Source organism: Pseudoliparis swirei, chromosome 13, assembly GCF_029220125.1.
Source record: "Pseudoliparis swirei isolate HS2019 ecotype Mariana Trench chromosome 13, NWPU_hadal_v1, whole genome shotgun sequence".
In the NCBI taxonomy this organism is placed as follows: domain Eukaryota; kingdom Metazoa; phylum Chordata; class Actinopteri; order Perciformes; family Liparidae; genus Pseudoliparis; species Pseudoliparis swirei.
Genome location: NC_079400.1, coordinates 17,302,579 through 17,319,080, shown reverse-complemented (window position 1 = coordinate 17,319,080; position 16,502 = coordinate 17,302,579).

The window sequence follows — 16,502 nt, the reverse complement described above, 5'->3', positions numbered from 1 at the left end:
ACTGATGATGTTGGTAATTGTTTTTTTTCCCATGCACTTTCCTCTACATGTTTTCCACCATTATGGGGATCGTTTGAATGTTCTCAGCTAATTAAAATATTGGAGATAACACAACATATCGTTCCCTAATGGCTAAAAAATAATGTTGTGTGTGGTAAAAATGAATTATTATATGAGTCATAAAAGCCGAATGGCAGATTCTTGTTATATGATCATTATACAGAAGGCTATAGTTAACATGGTTATACAACTGTGTATAAAAATCGGAATGAGCTCACGTTATGGTGTCACACTGCGATGTTAATTAACGCGATGACTCAAAAGAAGACAAAACGAAGAAGGCTTTCCGTGCCATTTTCATGCTATAATGCTGGAAATGAACAATTTCTGCTCTACTTTGGAGTCAATTGCATCAGGCTGCACTCCGATGGGATGAATGAGCTCAAAAGGATGTCAGCGGGGGGACAAATGAAAGTTGGGAGGAATCTGATGGTTGCAGCACAGACCTCTCTCACATCAGAGCTGTATGAGATGTTACTATAAGATAAGATTTGAATGTTAGCGTCCTTTAAAAAAAAAAAAATCTACGCTGTTGTAATAAGGCCCTGGAGTGATGCAAGAAGTTATAGCTGCTCAAGAGTTCAACATCGGGTGGTGCACGTGACATTTATTTTTGTTTGTTTGGAGTGATCGCAGGAAGAAGTGAAAAGTACGCTGTCTCTTTAAGAGAGGAAAGTGATTGTTGTCCCTTTGGAAGAGAGCGTTGCCTCTTTAAGAGACGGGCGCTGTATCTTTAAGAGAGGGGCGCTGTCTCTTTAAGAGAGGGGAGTGCTGTATCTTTAAGAGAGGGGCACTGTCTCTTCAAGAGAGGGGCGCTGTCTCTTTAAGAGCGGGGCGCTGTCTCTTTAAGAGAAGTGCGTGTGGAGGGTGAGGTGCAGTCAGAAGGCTGAAGACAACACAACGTCTGCTGGTTTTAACCGGGAACTTGTTAAATAATTAGCGGTGAGACGCAGAGAACAAAAAAGACAAAGAAAACAGCACGATGTCAAACTTATTCTTTAAAAAACAATCGGTCTCTTACAAGACGCTCAACTTTTTTGGGGGAATTGAATCCTGAACACTGGAGCGCCTCTTTGAGATCTGCATGACGAGAGCAGAAATAACACCCGAGATCTCGGGTCACCTGCAGGTCAACCTCAAAACTTCTTCACGTCTGACCCCTGACCACGGAAATAGATCAAGCTGGAGCACTCTCATATCCACTCATATACATATGCTATCTTGGTGAGCATCCCGAATTATACATCGGCCTATAATTCAGACAGACTCCGTCCTTTGTGTGCGTGCCATGAATCCATAAGTGTTCTCTCATTTTTTTGGGATGGAGAAAGGAGAGCAGGAGCAAGGTGACCCCGGCTGTGTTCTTTAATCATCAGCTGGTCTGGATGAGGTTAAGAATGGAAATTGGTTTGACTCCGTCGTGAATCTATTATCATATCTCCTCACCCTTCCCTCCTCCTCATCCTCCTCCTTTTGTTTCTCATCTCCGTCAGACACCATTTTACATCTCCCTCTCTCTCTCTCTCTCTCCTCTCGTCCACCCGTCACTTCTTTGTCATTCATTCTTCTTTTCCACCCCTCGCGCTCACTTTGTGCTCTCTCTGTGAGAGGCAAAAACCGCCTCAGCAAATTGATAATGGGATTTATTCAAATAGACCTCCTCAAAGCGAAGGACACTCTCTGACTGTATTGAATCATGTAGGTGTCTGCTTTATTCCACCGGTGTGAATAATCTTACGAGACAATTGCTGATCAAAAATCGGACACTTCTTTTTATGTTTTCTTCGTCTCAATTATCAGCTTTTGGCGACACGCTGCGAGACTTCTCCTCTCCATCCATTCACACAACCGAGTGACAGTTCACACACAGCAGGGGGCTTCTCTCTTTTCTCAAAAAATACTTTTTCCGGTTCATTAGGAGTCTGTCGGAGTGACCGACTGCCTGTGGCTCGTTGATCTAATTAAACCATTGCGTCTAATTAGGGGCTGTGTCTCTGCTCGGTGCACAGCCGCGGCATCGGAGAGAAAAGAGGGCGTTCAAATTTCCTACGCTGCGTCTGCACACCCCGAGTGTACGCGGTCGTAACAGGAAGCAGGTGCCAGAGTCCACGTGTGCAACAGAACACGCGTGTGCTCGCGCCTGATATCACATATAATCCATCCGGCACATTCATTGGTGAGATATTAGGGTTCCACTCTTCCCCTGAGTTCATCATATTTGTCAATTACAAATAGACAAAGATTAAAAGTCAATACTCCAATGCAATCAAGTGATATAACTGAATAAACTAATTATAGCTAGTGAAGGAAATCAGGAAAAAAAATGGCTGAAGGAAGTGAATAAAACACTGATTTAGAAAACCTCTCCGTCAGTGGGCGGATGTTAATTATAACACTCTGGTATTTTACCTCGTGGTACTCAATCATTCTGATAAGAAGGTAAAGAGGTGATAAAGGGGCGGCGACTAACTATCGTTTTTAATTTCCTATTAGTCTGATTGCTTTCCGATTAATCCATCAGTCGTATAAGTCTCGGAAATGTCAAACGAAAAGGGAGAAAATACCGATCACAACTCCACAAACAACAACAACAACAGGACAGCAGATGAAGATCCTGGATGTTTACGCCGATGATCACCGAGGGATAGAAAACCTTGAGACTCACCACATTCAAACGGCGTGTTTGTGCACTTGGAAGGGAAAAGATCACATGATGTCGAATTACATCACACTTCTCACACGGCAAAGACATTCTCCCGATATCGAGAAGTCTGAGGCTCCTCCCCCACGAGGACTTTATGTACCGACTCTCGGGAGCCGATGTTCACCTGAGATCGGGCGCTTTGAGAAGTCCACAGATACCACCGGCATCAGCAGTGTCGGTTTCGTAAACGGCTCGGGCCGTGAAGTAGCGAGGGCAGGAAGTGGATGAATCACGATGTCAAGTGGAAGCCAGAGACAACGTTGACCTTTGCAGAGGATCTCTGCAAGATGAAGGAGGTCACGCTACTTACGTGGAACCACAATGGAGTTTTGGCACGCAATCAAAATTGTGGGCGTTGTTTTTCGCTTTGTTTGATTCGGGGTCTCCGGGGTCTAACGGGAAGCGAGTTCATCTCACGCCTCCCTTTCCGAAATCACCCGGGAATCCATAAACTGTAGAAGTTGTTCATATTTCTCGCTGTTCATGCAGAAACCTTTGCATCCGCCCACTCCACCGAGTTGAAGTTAATAGATTCCTCTTGCATTGGTGACGTGCAACAGTGTTTTTTTTCCAGATTATAAAAAGTTTGCCACTCGGTACCAGGGGGGCGGGACTAATGCCGTTGCCAGCTGACCACCACTGACGACACTGACGCCGCTTTCCAGGCTGTTCTAAATGGATTAAATGTAATGATTACTTTGAAATCCCAACAGGACTGTGCTCCGATGCCTTTAGTGTGATGCCCAGTTAATTAATCACAAGACTGGGTGTCAATTGTTAAATTAAGCTATTGATTTGGTGGCAGTAACTGATGCTGCAGAGCAGAAGTGACACACACAGCCTGAACTGTTAAGGATGTTTTGAATGGAGTAAACGATTTGCATTATAATGTAGCTCCCTAAAATAGATATCATATATCTTACTGATTTAATACAACCCCGTCCATTTTTTATGATTTACTTTAAATGTGTGTTTACAGTAATTCATGTGTTGTTTCCTATTTTTGAAAGTGTTGATCACCTGTGTACATACTAACTGTGAAGGGAGGAAAGTGATTGTTGTCCCTTTGGAAGAGAGCGTTGCCTCTTTAAGAGACGGGCGCTGTATCTTTAAGAGAGGGGCGCCGTCTCTTTAAGAGAGGGGCGCCGTCTCTTTAAGAGAGGGGAGTGCTGTATCTTTAAGAGAGGGGCACTGTCTCTTCAAGAGAGGGGCACTGTCTCTTTAAGAGAGGGGAGAGCTATATCTTTAAGAGAGGGGCACTGTCTCTTCAAGAGAGGGGCGCTGTCTCTTTAAGAGAGGGGCTTGTGGAGGGCGAGGTGCAGTCAGCAGGCTGAAAACAACACAATGTCTGCTTATTTTAACCGGAACTTGTTAAATAAAAATCGCAAAACAGAAGACTGACGTGTTTCTGAAGAGTTCATTTTAAGGGTGCAACAATAACGTACTTCCAAAGTATCCCTGTCAGTCACTGCGTCGCTGTGATATCTGTGCAACGGCAAAACGAATGCAGAACTAAAAGTGACCTTTGCAAATCTGATTATGTTGACGCGACATGCGTCTCTCAGCTGCGGGAAGACGTGGCCATATGTTCACGCTGTGAGCGACTCATTCGTTTCCTACGGCGCTCAGCAACACGGTGACAGACGAGTAAACACAGGGTTCATCAGCCAGAGAGAGAGAGGGATGTTTGGTGGAGACCAAAACAGAGCTAACGGGATAATGAATATTTATAGAAGAAGTGGCTTAGTGCCATTTAAAAACCTTCGACTTGATGACTCATTCGTCTCGTTAAAATTGATTTTAAAACATAAAAAAATGAAGTTATAAGTGCTCAATACAAGCAGCAGGCCCCGGGGTCAAGGGAGGTCTCCCCGCCACCCTGCGTCACACTGTAGCAACACATTAGAGAAGTGAGAATTAACCCATTCGTGTCTGGACTACATTTTCTGTCTCTAAAGTGTGTGGTTTTTTTTTGTGAGGCGATAAAAAAAAATCTTACGCGCTCCCACGATGACCCCGAGACAAATAGCCATGTTTAAAAATATACAAATGAATAATGTGATAACATGCAGGATGATGATACAAACGGATGCTACAGAGAAAGTGCGTCACATCCTAACCACCCGTCGCACAATTTACCAATTTCCTCCTTCTGCAATTGAATGAGCCGGAGTCAGTGGGAAGATATCAATAGAAAGGAAATAACATGATTCACCGCACTGCAATTACAGATTCGGCGAGATGAAGAGGGGAAGATTTGCTCTTTGACACCGGGGTCACCCACGGAGAAACACAAATACTATCTAAATGTCATCAAGGCGTGCTTGGAGCTGCAGAGCCGCGGGTTTGAGGACGTACACAGTGGAATTCATTATTTTCATCTATTTTCATGCCGGCAACCATTATAACTCTTGTCAAAGCGCCGTGACTCACAGAAAGAAGAGAACATTGGAGGAAGCAAAGTTAAAAGTCACGGGCCACAGAGAGAGTTCGATTTCTTTCCCTCAAACCAGAACATGATGATCTCACCGAGAACAAACAGAGGCCGGGATTCATTTGTCTGAGCACATTTCTGCGATGATCAAACGGACACAAGCTCTTTACAAGATAAAACAAACTGGGATATATATATATATATATACTTATATATATATGTATATATATAAATATATATAAATATATATATATAAATATATATATATAAATATATATACATATATATAAATATATATATATATTATTTTTAAACCATCTCCCGCTTTATCTCCCGTCCTCGGTGGCTGAAGCTATCACAGCACACATCAGTAATTACCGCAGGTTGTCAACACTTTATCACCGAGGTCCCCGCGGGCTCCCGCTCACAGGCCGGATGCGATCGCACACACTCGTGCACGCTCACACGACGTGGACGAGTGTGTAGACGAGTGTGGACACACCAAGTCACGCACACACACACACACCAAACACACAGGCGCATGGAGCCTCAAAGACACACGTGTCAGAGTGACAGTACATCACCTCTCTGTCCTTCATGATAACGCTCACTGCCCTCAGGAAGGTGGTGCATGGCTCTTTCAGTGACTCGCACATGCACGCAAACACACACACGCACACACAGCCATTTGCTGAATTACTTTCTATAAATATATATTTGTTCTCGTATTCTATTTGTGTTCTCTCACTTCTTTGGCACTGCGCCACATGAGCATAGAAAATGATAAAAACAAATTATCTTCTTATGTATTTTACAGATGCATATCTATCGAATTTAACATAAAGTTTAATTTCATATACACTTGGCGGAGGAAACCAGGTGAGGTTACACTTGCAGCTGTCAGATGTCAGCAGCTCATCAAAAAATATAATTCCTCCAGCCGCGTGAGGTCGTCTCCAGCGTGATTCACGGCCCTCGGGTGTCCGAGAATCCTCCACGCTGGTAAATTTGATTCATGAAAAGTGACAACGCCGTCAGTGTTTTTAATTATTAAGAGGGACGACACACACAAAGGTAATGGGGTTATTTGTTGTGGCGGAGGCCCTTAAACTTTGATTCATTTGACAACCGTCCCCTGTGTCAAGTGGAACAGAAACGGCAGGTAGATAGCGTGGCTATTCCCAGTGACACGGTGACATTGACCCTCCTTACTGGAAAGAACATAATCTCACACACACACACACACACACACATAGACACACACAATGGAAACCCATTTAATCTCCCAGCGAGTGTTCAAATTCCTCTTATTGAGATACTGACACTATTACAGGAGCTGAAGGTCAAGGAGTAAACCCTTTTTTTAAATTGCACCTCAGTTGAATTGAATAAAAAAAACACACACATTCAGAGGTCAAATGAGAAGGTCACATGATCCCACTCGCACTGTACTATGCATCCATTAAGCCGAATGTTACATTACATTACATCACATGTCATTTTAGCTGACGCTTTTATCCAAAGAGACTTACAATGAGTGAATTATACCACGAGTTCAAACTCAGCACAACAAGAATTAAAGAAAGTAACATTTCTTCAAGAAAGCCAAACTGCAAAAACACCACGAGTAAGGGCCATTCGAGTGAAAGCACATCACATCTCACGTCGATTCAGAATTAAAAAATGTAACTGAGGAAGCATCCTAACACGGTGGCACGCGGCGTTTATCACTCGAGGCATCTGTCACGGTGCACAGGGGCGGCGAAAAGGCACAGCGGCTTCAATCTGTGCTCATTACGACCCCACTGTGAAGGTACCGCGTACTCGGAAAGCCTTTCACGGGACTGCAGGAGCCCCCTGAAACAAATTAGTCTAATAGCTGGAAAGAAGCTTTTTCTAAGCAGCGGCGGAGGTCAACACGTTGGAAAAAAAAGACAAGGACAAAGCCGAATGTGGCTCGTGTCATTGACGGTGAACACGGGACAAATGTAGATCCAGGAGCTCAGCGTGATATCAAAATGACATAATCCAAAATTATGAAGCGGATACTGCCTCTGGATGACTTCTTTTGTGTTAGGACAAAGGGGCGATGGGTGTCTGAAATATGCACCGTGTGGATACTTATTTATGGGATGTGGTGCCAAAAATATATATATATATATATATATATATCAGCGCCCTCGCCAGCGAATGAAGATGTGGAAATAATGAAACGATAAGTACGCGAAGCCAAATGTGAGATCAGCCAAATGTGAGATCTGATTGTTTGGCTGCTGTGGTTCAGCCAGAGGTCTTTGAGGGGGAGAATCATCTATTTTCACTATTTTTTCATCCATAAGTAACATAATGACAGCATGTAGGAATATTTAAGTCACAGGATTCATACGCTAATTGTCCTAAAACATCGAAAAGCAAAAATTCGATCAGTCCTGGAAGAAACAATGTATCTCAAGGTTCAAGGTTCAAGGTTTTTTATTTGCCATTTGCCTAGACCAACAGTCCAGACACATTGGAATGGTTTTGCAAGGCTCTCTGAGTCAACAGAGGTACAAACACACTCTAATAATAATAAGAACAAATATTATTTTTTAATATATATAAATATATTCAATATTATATAATTAAAAATATTAAAAAACAATAAAAGATATTAGATATTATATATTTAAGAATATCAAAAAATATCAAATATAAAAAACAATAAGGTGATAGAATATACAGTACTAAGTGCAGTTTTTTTAAAACAGGTTATCAATTTTTGTCAGTTTCAGGGTCCTGGGTGTGAAACAGTTTAGCCTGCGTATTGTTCTTATATTTATTATAAACTCTAAAATGAGGACTACTTGATGTGTATGGGACGATGGTATAGCGTACAACTGTGAGGGAAAGGTGGAAGAAATACAGATTTTATTCACCCAATAATATTTACAAGTTTTATAATGGGGAAACAAATCAATAACTTTATTTATATAGCACCATTAAAAACAAGGTTTACAAAGTGCTCTACAGAAAAGCAAGGCAACACATAAAAGTAAATACAGGAGGAAAAAGAGACCGTGCCATGTAAAGGCAATGAACACAAGAATGGAATAAAAAAATACAAAATAAAGAACTGACAAACTAAATGAGGGGAACCAAAGAATTCCATGAAAGGACGACATCACTTAAAAACAGTTCTATAAAAATGGCTTTTAAGAAATGATTTAAAATAAGTTTTTAAATCAAAATAAAGTGACAAATAAGTAATAAATAAGTAAACATAATCGTGTTATACGGTCTACAAAATGCATTAACCAGAACTTAGGACAAATAAGATAATGAAGGCTTTATTAAACCAGAGACACTCTACTGCATTGGGTTGTGGACCAGTTATCTATTCCTTTATATTAAATAAATAAAAATGAAACCTATATATCCTTCCATTCGATTGTTTTCCTTTCATAAACAAGGTGTGTTTACCTTCGCTGTAACGTCACACGCCTGTTAATATTCTGCAGGTTGCTCTACTTGCACCATCACAACTGTAACTAATACACATGTATTTATGAATATTCTCTTCACACTGGCGTTCTGTACCTACCAGTGAAGTATTGGAATATGACCTCAGCTTAAAAAAACCTCATTACAGTGTGGCGCAGCTACACGCTACGCTAACAGCCAACCGCGAAAGAATAACCGGTGGAATCCATCTGCGCCTGTCTGACATCACGCTGCTATCTATTTGTTTATCCCTCAAAAAATGTATCAGCCAAACAAATTAAAACTCATATCTTTGTGCTCCAGGCTTCCCAATATGGTTTTCAATCAAGGATTATTCAGCGTTCTGTTGTTATATTTCTGCATTACCAGCATGCACATATGCAGTTAGGCCAAGAGGGAATATGAATTGCATATTTATTTGTCCCGCATATTCTGCTAATTTGATTATTAAGACAAAAAAAACATCTGCATTAAAACATATATAAACCAGTTGGAACATAATCTTTAAAAAGTTGATGAGTTTAAGTTTTACAGTGTACAGAAGATCTCATGATAAAGGTCAATGTGATCAGCTGCTTCTCCATGTCTCACTGCTGCTATAATACAGACATAAAGTTATTTTATAGTTCTTCATTTAGAAATTATATGTTGTCTAAATATTCTTTGTCTTGGTTGTTAGCTGTTTTGCACTTTATTGCTATTATTATTATTATTATTATTATTCTACTTTATGTTGGACAAGAGAGAAACATACTTTCCATCTTCTGCATGTTTCCACGAATGGGAAATTGACAATAAAGTTAACTTTGAGTTTTGGACTTCTTTTGGTGTATTAATCAGGATTTGAAAGGAGCAATTATCACCTGGAACCAGCTGCTGGATGTGCATACGGGGAGAGATGAGAGTCAAATGCTGGACTCAAACGAGTCTCTGAGGTTTGTACTTTGGTTCACCGGGTCAGCAATCTCATTTCAAGTTGCCGATATAAATGTAACAGTATTCCTCCTCTGAGTCCGCTCCAAATGTTCCTTTTCATGTCTCAAATGACGGTTCAACATGTCCCCATGCAGGTTTCAAGAAAAGGAGAATTACTCAGGGACGGAGCGACTCGTGGAGGACAGCAAGGTCACGTCCTTGGTAATATTTCTAGTAATGTGGGTGTTTTGAGAAGAAGTTAACATTTAACACGTTTTAATGGTTGCTTCTGAGATTCCCTTTAGACAAATAACCCTCATATTTGATATATATATATATAAAATATATATATTTATATTTATAAATGTATATTTTCTATATATTATATATAAAATATATATATATATATATTTTATGTTTTATAAATATATAATATATGTATATAAAATATATATTATGTATATACAGGACTGTCTCAGAAAATTAGAATATTGTGATGAAGTTCTTTATTTTCTGTAATGCAATTAAAAAAACAAAAATGTCATGCATTCTGGATTCATTACAAATCAACTGAAATATTGCAAGCCTTTTATTCTGATTTATTGCTGATTATGGCTTACAGCTTAAGAAAACTCAAATATCCTATCTCTAAATATTAGAATATCATGAAAAAGTATACTAGTAGGGTATTAAACAAATCACTTGAATTGTCTAATTAACTCGAAACACCTGCAAGGGTTTCCTGAGCCTTGACAAACACTCAGTTGTTATAAATCTTTTTTTTTACTTGGTCTGAGGAAATATTAAAATTTTATGAGATAGGATTTTAGAGTTTTCTTAAGCTGTAAGCCATAATCAGCAATATTAAAAGAATAAAAGGCTTGCAATATTTCAGTTGATTTGTAATGAATCCAGAATGCATGACATTTTTGTTTTTTTAATTGCATTACAGAAAATAAAGAACTTTATCACAATATTCAAATTTTCTGAGACAGTCCTGTATATATATTTTTTACATTTCTGTGTCCAACTCCTGAGGGATATATCTACCTGCTAAACTCTCACCTGTGTTCAGCAGCTCATCTCCCAAAACGATGAGAACAAAGACGTTAAAATGCTTCGTGTAGCGCTGAGGGGAACTGCTGAGTCGGGATAATAATTCTCTGTAAGGTCCTCAGCTCTAGCAAATCCCTTTTACATTAAACAAAGCCATTTCATCGATTGTTAGTCTAAAAGCAACGACAATGGCGCCTTTAATACATTTTGTGCTGACGGTGTTCAGGAGTTCTGGTCCAAACCGGTTATTTAAATTGTCCTGACTAGGATGCCTAAGAAACAATTATCTATATATATATATATATATACATCATATATATAAATACATCATATATATATATCCCTCCTGTTACCTTCAAATGTGCTAACATCTTTTACCCTTGGGGCCAATTTGACCCCAGCAATTAAAATCTCCAGAAAATTATTATAATTAATATCGTTTCCCAAGTTGAAGTGTCAGGTACGTTATGTTTGTTTGTTGACTACCTAAATAGCCCTTTAAATAAATAAAAAAGTTTGATATTTCTTACATGTTTTACAGCCTGGGGGTCAAGTTGTGTACAGGACATTAAAAACATATCATCATGTGAATTTTATGTTTTCCCAGTTGTCCTCAATAAATTAGGAAACTTCATGAAATATGAAGAAAAAAAATTATGGCAATTATTTATTTAGAGACGTTAAACATTGAATGGGTCAAATTGACCCCAAATGTATATATATAGGGTTTCATGTTCTCAGCAACGTATGTTTAAATAATTTAAATCACCCCCTACAGATTATGGCATGCTCTTCTCGACATGCATGGCCTCAAATTTTTGCGGGACAAAAAGCTTTTTCCTGTTCTGTTCTTTAGACATCGATATCTCCAAAGTAGCTGAACGGATTTTACTATGAAAATATTGCTATTTGAACTGTAAAGATGACCCGTATCAACAGAAACAATGCACCCTGGGAACACGAGGGGAACAGTTTTAAACTGCGAGCTCATTTAATTATCTCCTGTTGAATGAATTTGTGGTAAAAAAAATAATATTTGGGTCCAGGACAAACATATGTCCCGATGCTCCAGACACACACACCTTAATAATCCTCCTAAAAGAGGTTCTGTCTGTAAAAGAGACACATTGTGAACAAAGGACCTTTTGTTACCTTTTTACATTTTCACTATCAACAATAATAAGCGTCATTTCTACCGCACGTCCATTAAATTCTGGCACTTTCTCATTATTCCCTCTATCTTTCTTCTCACGCTCGCCTTTAAAGAAAAAATACATAAATACAAAGGTCTTTTTTGATCTGCAAATGCCAACGTGAGGCGCGTTGTCCTCGGCTCTCAGAGGCAGAGTGATGCACCACGTCAGGACTCAAACAGAGTGGATGTGGAACCTTTTTTTCTCATATTTATCAAGATGCACCGACGGATCCTCAAACTGACACTGAGCCGTCAGACTGTTGGAAGGTTACGTGTAGAAATAATGTGCTTCCTGGGAAACTCACGCTACATCGATGAGCGTCGGCCACGATAACCGCCCAACAGAAAGATATTTAGCTTGACGTTCATCCTCTCTCTTCATCCTCTCTTACTTCCTGAGGAAGAATAAACCCCTCACAGGTAGGGGAGGAACTAGCGGCAGCTCATCACGACATGTTGACCAACAAGCAGAACATCGACCGTATGAGTCTGAGCATAAGAGAAGTCTGATAAACGAAACAATGCTTATTGTTTCCTGGTCAGAGGGCTGCTGCCCGGCGTGTTTATAGGCCGGCCCCTTCAATCAATATTGAATCATGAATTGTCTTTTCACAAAATAATCCAAAAGAACCAATGAGAGCGTCGATAAGGAACCGATAATTAACCTTTTTATGGCGCTGTTAAATTGTTGATGGAAAACGTTGTTTTAAAATGCTAATAGCAAACGAATATGCATTAAAAGCTGAATTTTGTGCTCACGTTGCGAGGGTGGAAATGATTACATGTTGCTATAGAGACGAGGACACACACTGCCCCGTGGCTGAGAGGGAGAGAGAGGGAGATAGGAGGGGGGAGCAGATGGACTGTTAAACGCAATATGTCTGTAAGTAATTCATAATAATAATATGAATGAAGCTTGGAGCTATCCGGTGCATCCCTGGTCGTTAAGCATGCAGCCATAAGAATAAGAAGTATAAAGACTGAAGATGAAAACACGTTTTTAAAACTCTCCGTCCAACAATATGCGCAAGAAAATGGAGAATAAAATAATTGATAAACGTGACGGTCAAAGGTCATAGTACACCACGACACATGTGGCCGTGTTATAGAATATAGTCAAGAGGGGAATTTCTGTATTGCCGCTATTAAAAATGAAAACATTTGATTTTGTTGCTAAGTTGATCTCTGCCCTATTTGTTTAAGACCTAAAAAAACATTCCCTCCCCCCCCCTGATATGAATCATCAGTCTAGTGGAAGAGACACCCATCGACTTTCAATTACTAAATATGTAACATAACCGGCCTGATATGGAAATCGTGTAAAACGTTCCCACTGAGATGTAGTTCTCCAAAGTGAACGTCGTTTCTTTAAATTGTTGCGTAATGGAGGAAAACATCCTTCCACATCCCCCCAAAAAAAGGGATTCGCTTTCTCTCAAAATCGTTTCCCCGACCTTGTTCCAAATCCATTTGGAGGCGTAAATTCACCAACGCTTCACTTTCAGAAGTCAAATCCCCCCTGCACCCCCACCCCCCCCTAACTCCCTCTGTAATTCCATCCGATCCATTACCCAGCATGCCGATGTGCGTTGTTGCTGTTTGTCGCGCCGGCTGCCAAAAGTGCCGACAGACGCGGGAGAACTGATTTGGTAAACAGGCGTTTATTTAGATTTCCCGCCGCGCGGCGTACGGCGGTGCAGAACGATACCGCGTTCATTAGCGTGTGTGCATTAGCGAGAGGGAATCTAATGGTTTATGCATCCGGGGCCAACGGCGGAGGGCCCCGGATGATTTAGGATGATGCTCGTTTTATGGAAATCAAAGCAAGAAATAAGAACAGGGCTCGTAGACACGTGGACCCCTCCCCCCCCCCCCTCGCTGGTACTCTGTTCTCTCCACCTTCTCCTTCCATCTTTCTCCTCCCCCCCCGCCCCTCTTGTCGCTGTCAGATCGCATTAGCACGGCGCTAACGAGCGACTTAAATTAGGATCCCCCGCGGTCCCGTGCAGGTGTGGGGTAATGAGGCGGGGAGCTCCTCCCCCCTTCTTTCACTCAGATGGAGGATCAGTCAATACGAGTGGAGAGCATAAATCTTTTGGACGTGACCTCTCACACGACCCCACGGCCGCTAAATTCACGACGACCGCTTCGCGCGTTGCCGCCGATTAACGGGAACGCGCGGCGCCGACAGCGCGCCGACGCCGACGAGCTTGATGAGATGGAAATTGAAGTCGTAAGTTCGCCAAATGCAGTCGTGAACTCTCTTCTTCTCGGGCGCCGTCGGTTTGATTTGCGCTCGACGGGCCGACGGGCTGATGGGCTGTGACCGGTTGTCGGCCCCGTGGCCCCGGCCTCCCGCGGGCGGGCTAAAGAGGTGGTCTCCCTCCACTGGAGGTGGAAATGAATCTGGCCTCAGATCCCTTCTCCTTTCTGCTCCCTCTAACACCCGAGCCCGTCTCCCTATCTAGGCCATCTCACTTCGTTTGACGTGGCGTGTGTGTGTGTGTGTGAGTGTGTGAGTGTGTGTGTGTGCCTTAACTTTCTTATACCGAATGATCAATTTGCAGCGAGACTTTATTGAACGCTATTAACTTGGATTTTCTTTCTCCGGAGCTCTGAGTCAGGGGGGGGGGGGGGGGGCCTGCTCTTCATCACCGTCCGTCAAGCCGCCGCCGCATGGCGACTCATCAGGATCAACGCGACGCCGTGACGGAGAGCGACACAGTCGCAAATGACGGCCATCTTCTTTCTGCCTGGAGTGAAAAGTTTTGGGAGAGAAAGATAGACGGGATTACCGTCTCTGCTCTGCTGCCTCGGCATATTTTTGGCCCCTCGCGCTTTTACTTGTTTGAGTTCCAGCGGACTTTCCACAGGCACACGTAATAAGGTTTGGCCGGCGTCTCGTCTGTCTGCCGGTTGTTGAGCTGTCACTCGGACGCTCTTCTTCTCTTGGATCTCTTTTCCAGGAGAGTTGCTGTACAGGAATAAAAGTCAACCGTGGTGGGTGTCGCTCGCTATAATTCAGTTGCAGTGAAATAAGAAACGTATCTGCCACTCAGACACCGAAATAGATCGAACATGAATTCATTATTAAATAAACTGTGAAGTTTTCACCTTTTTCCCTCAAACTACTTGCTTTACTCTTTTAATTTGGTTCATTTTTGACCAGTTACAGCTGGAGTGAAATAACTTCAGTGCCACAGAACTGCGATGTAAATAAATAAATATGACTGTTTTTGATATATATGACCTTTCTTGAACCAGGTCAAATCAATTGAGAACCAATTCTCATTTACAATGAGGACCTGGCCGAGAGGCTGCAGCACAGATACAAGACAGTAGGACAGACACATGAGAAAATGGCTCAAAACAACAGAGGTCAATTAATAAACACTATGTACAAAAAAATAAAAGAGAGAGAGCAGTGAGGGCTGTGCAGCTGTTGTTTAACCATGCAGACACGGGGTGTCAAACTCATATTATCAGCATCATTGGGACTACAGATGAAAAATAGCCTCTTGGCTAACTCTGGCACATTTACTGAAATGTTTTTATCAATGTGCACTGTCCCTTATTAAATAAACCATTATTACCGTGGGCCAAATCAGCATCATGGCCGCCCTCTTAAAGGGCCGGAAACACTTTATAAACTCCTCGAACATGTGAAATAACTCTCTTTGCATTTGATTATTGATTATTTGAGTGTAGAAATATTGTACGTAAGAAAATGTCTCTAATATGACAACGTAAATCCATTTAATCCTAAACCTTCAAAATAAAAGCACGGGATATTTTTCTTCATTTTCTTTAAGAAAAGGTGATCACGTGTCTTTGAACCCGCCAGGGGCCACATAAAACGATGCGGCGGGCCTTGTGTTTGACACCTGTGATGTAGAGAGAGGTGAGAGTTAGTCTGGTTGTGTTCGGTGGTGACTTTTGATACGACCTCAAACGATCTGCTGGTCTGAAGCTGGAGGATTTCACATGAGCACAAAAGGACTGATAGGTGTCGGCCTGCATGAGCTGCTCGCTGGTCACTGATCCATTCCATTATCCAAACCACTTATCCTATTTTAGGGTTGCGGAGGCCGATTCCATCTGACACCTGGACAGGTCTCCAGTTCATCTCAGGACACACACACACACACATGGAGACAGACAGCGTTCACACCTACGAGTCTCCAATTAACCGGAGCTGCATGCTTGGGCCCGTGGGAGGAAACCGGAGAGAACCCACGCTGCCCGGCAACGGGGATTAGACCTGGGGCCCCTCCCGCTGTGAGGTGACAGGAATATAGCCACTGCACCATATTGAGAACAAAATGTTTTTGCATGGTGCACATATAAAGGAAAATATTTTCTCAATAGCTTTTTTTTAATCTTCTCTTATTCAGTGTACTAACTTTACTTTTATTGTTAGCAAGCAAGGAGAAATGTAATAATATTTAAGAAGGCCAACGTTAGCCATCTCTCAGTATTATTGTCAGGAGGTTAAATCTGGACCTTTATACCTGTCCCTGTTACTTTGTCTGTTATTTATCTATATCTCTGTTGAAACATCCCGCATTAATTTAAAGATAAAACTGTTAACGTGAGTGAGAAGTACACCGGTGAAGAGGGATTGGTGAGTGATGGCGCATTTTACAGCCTCTCTAGCT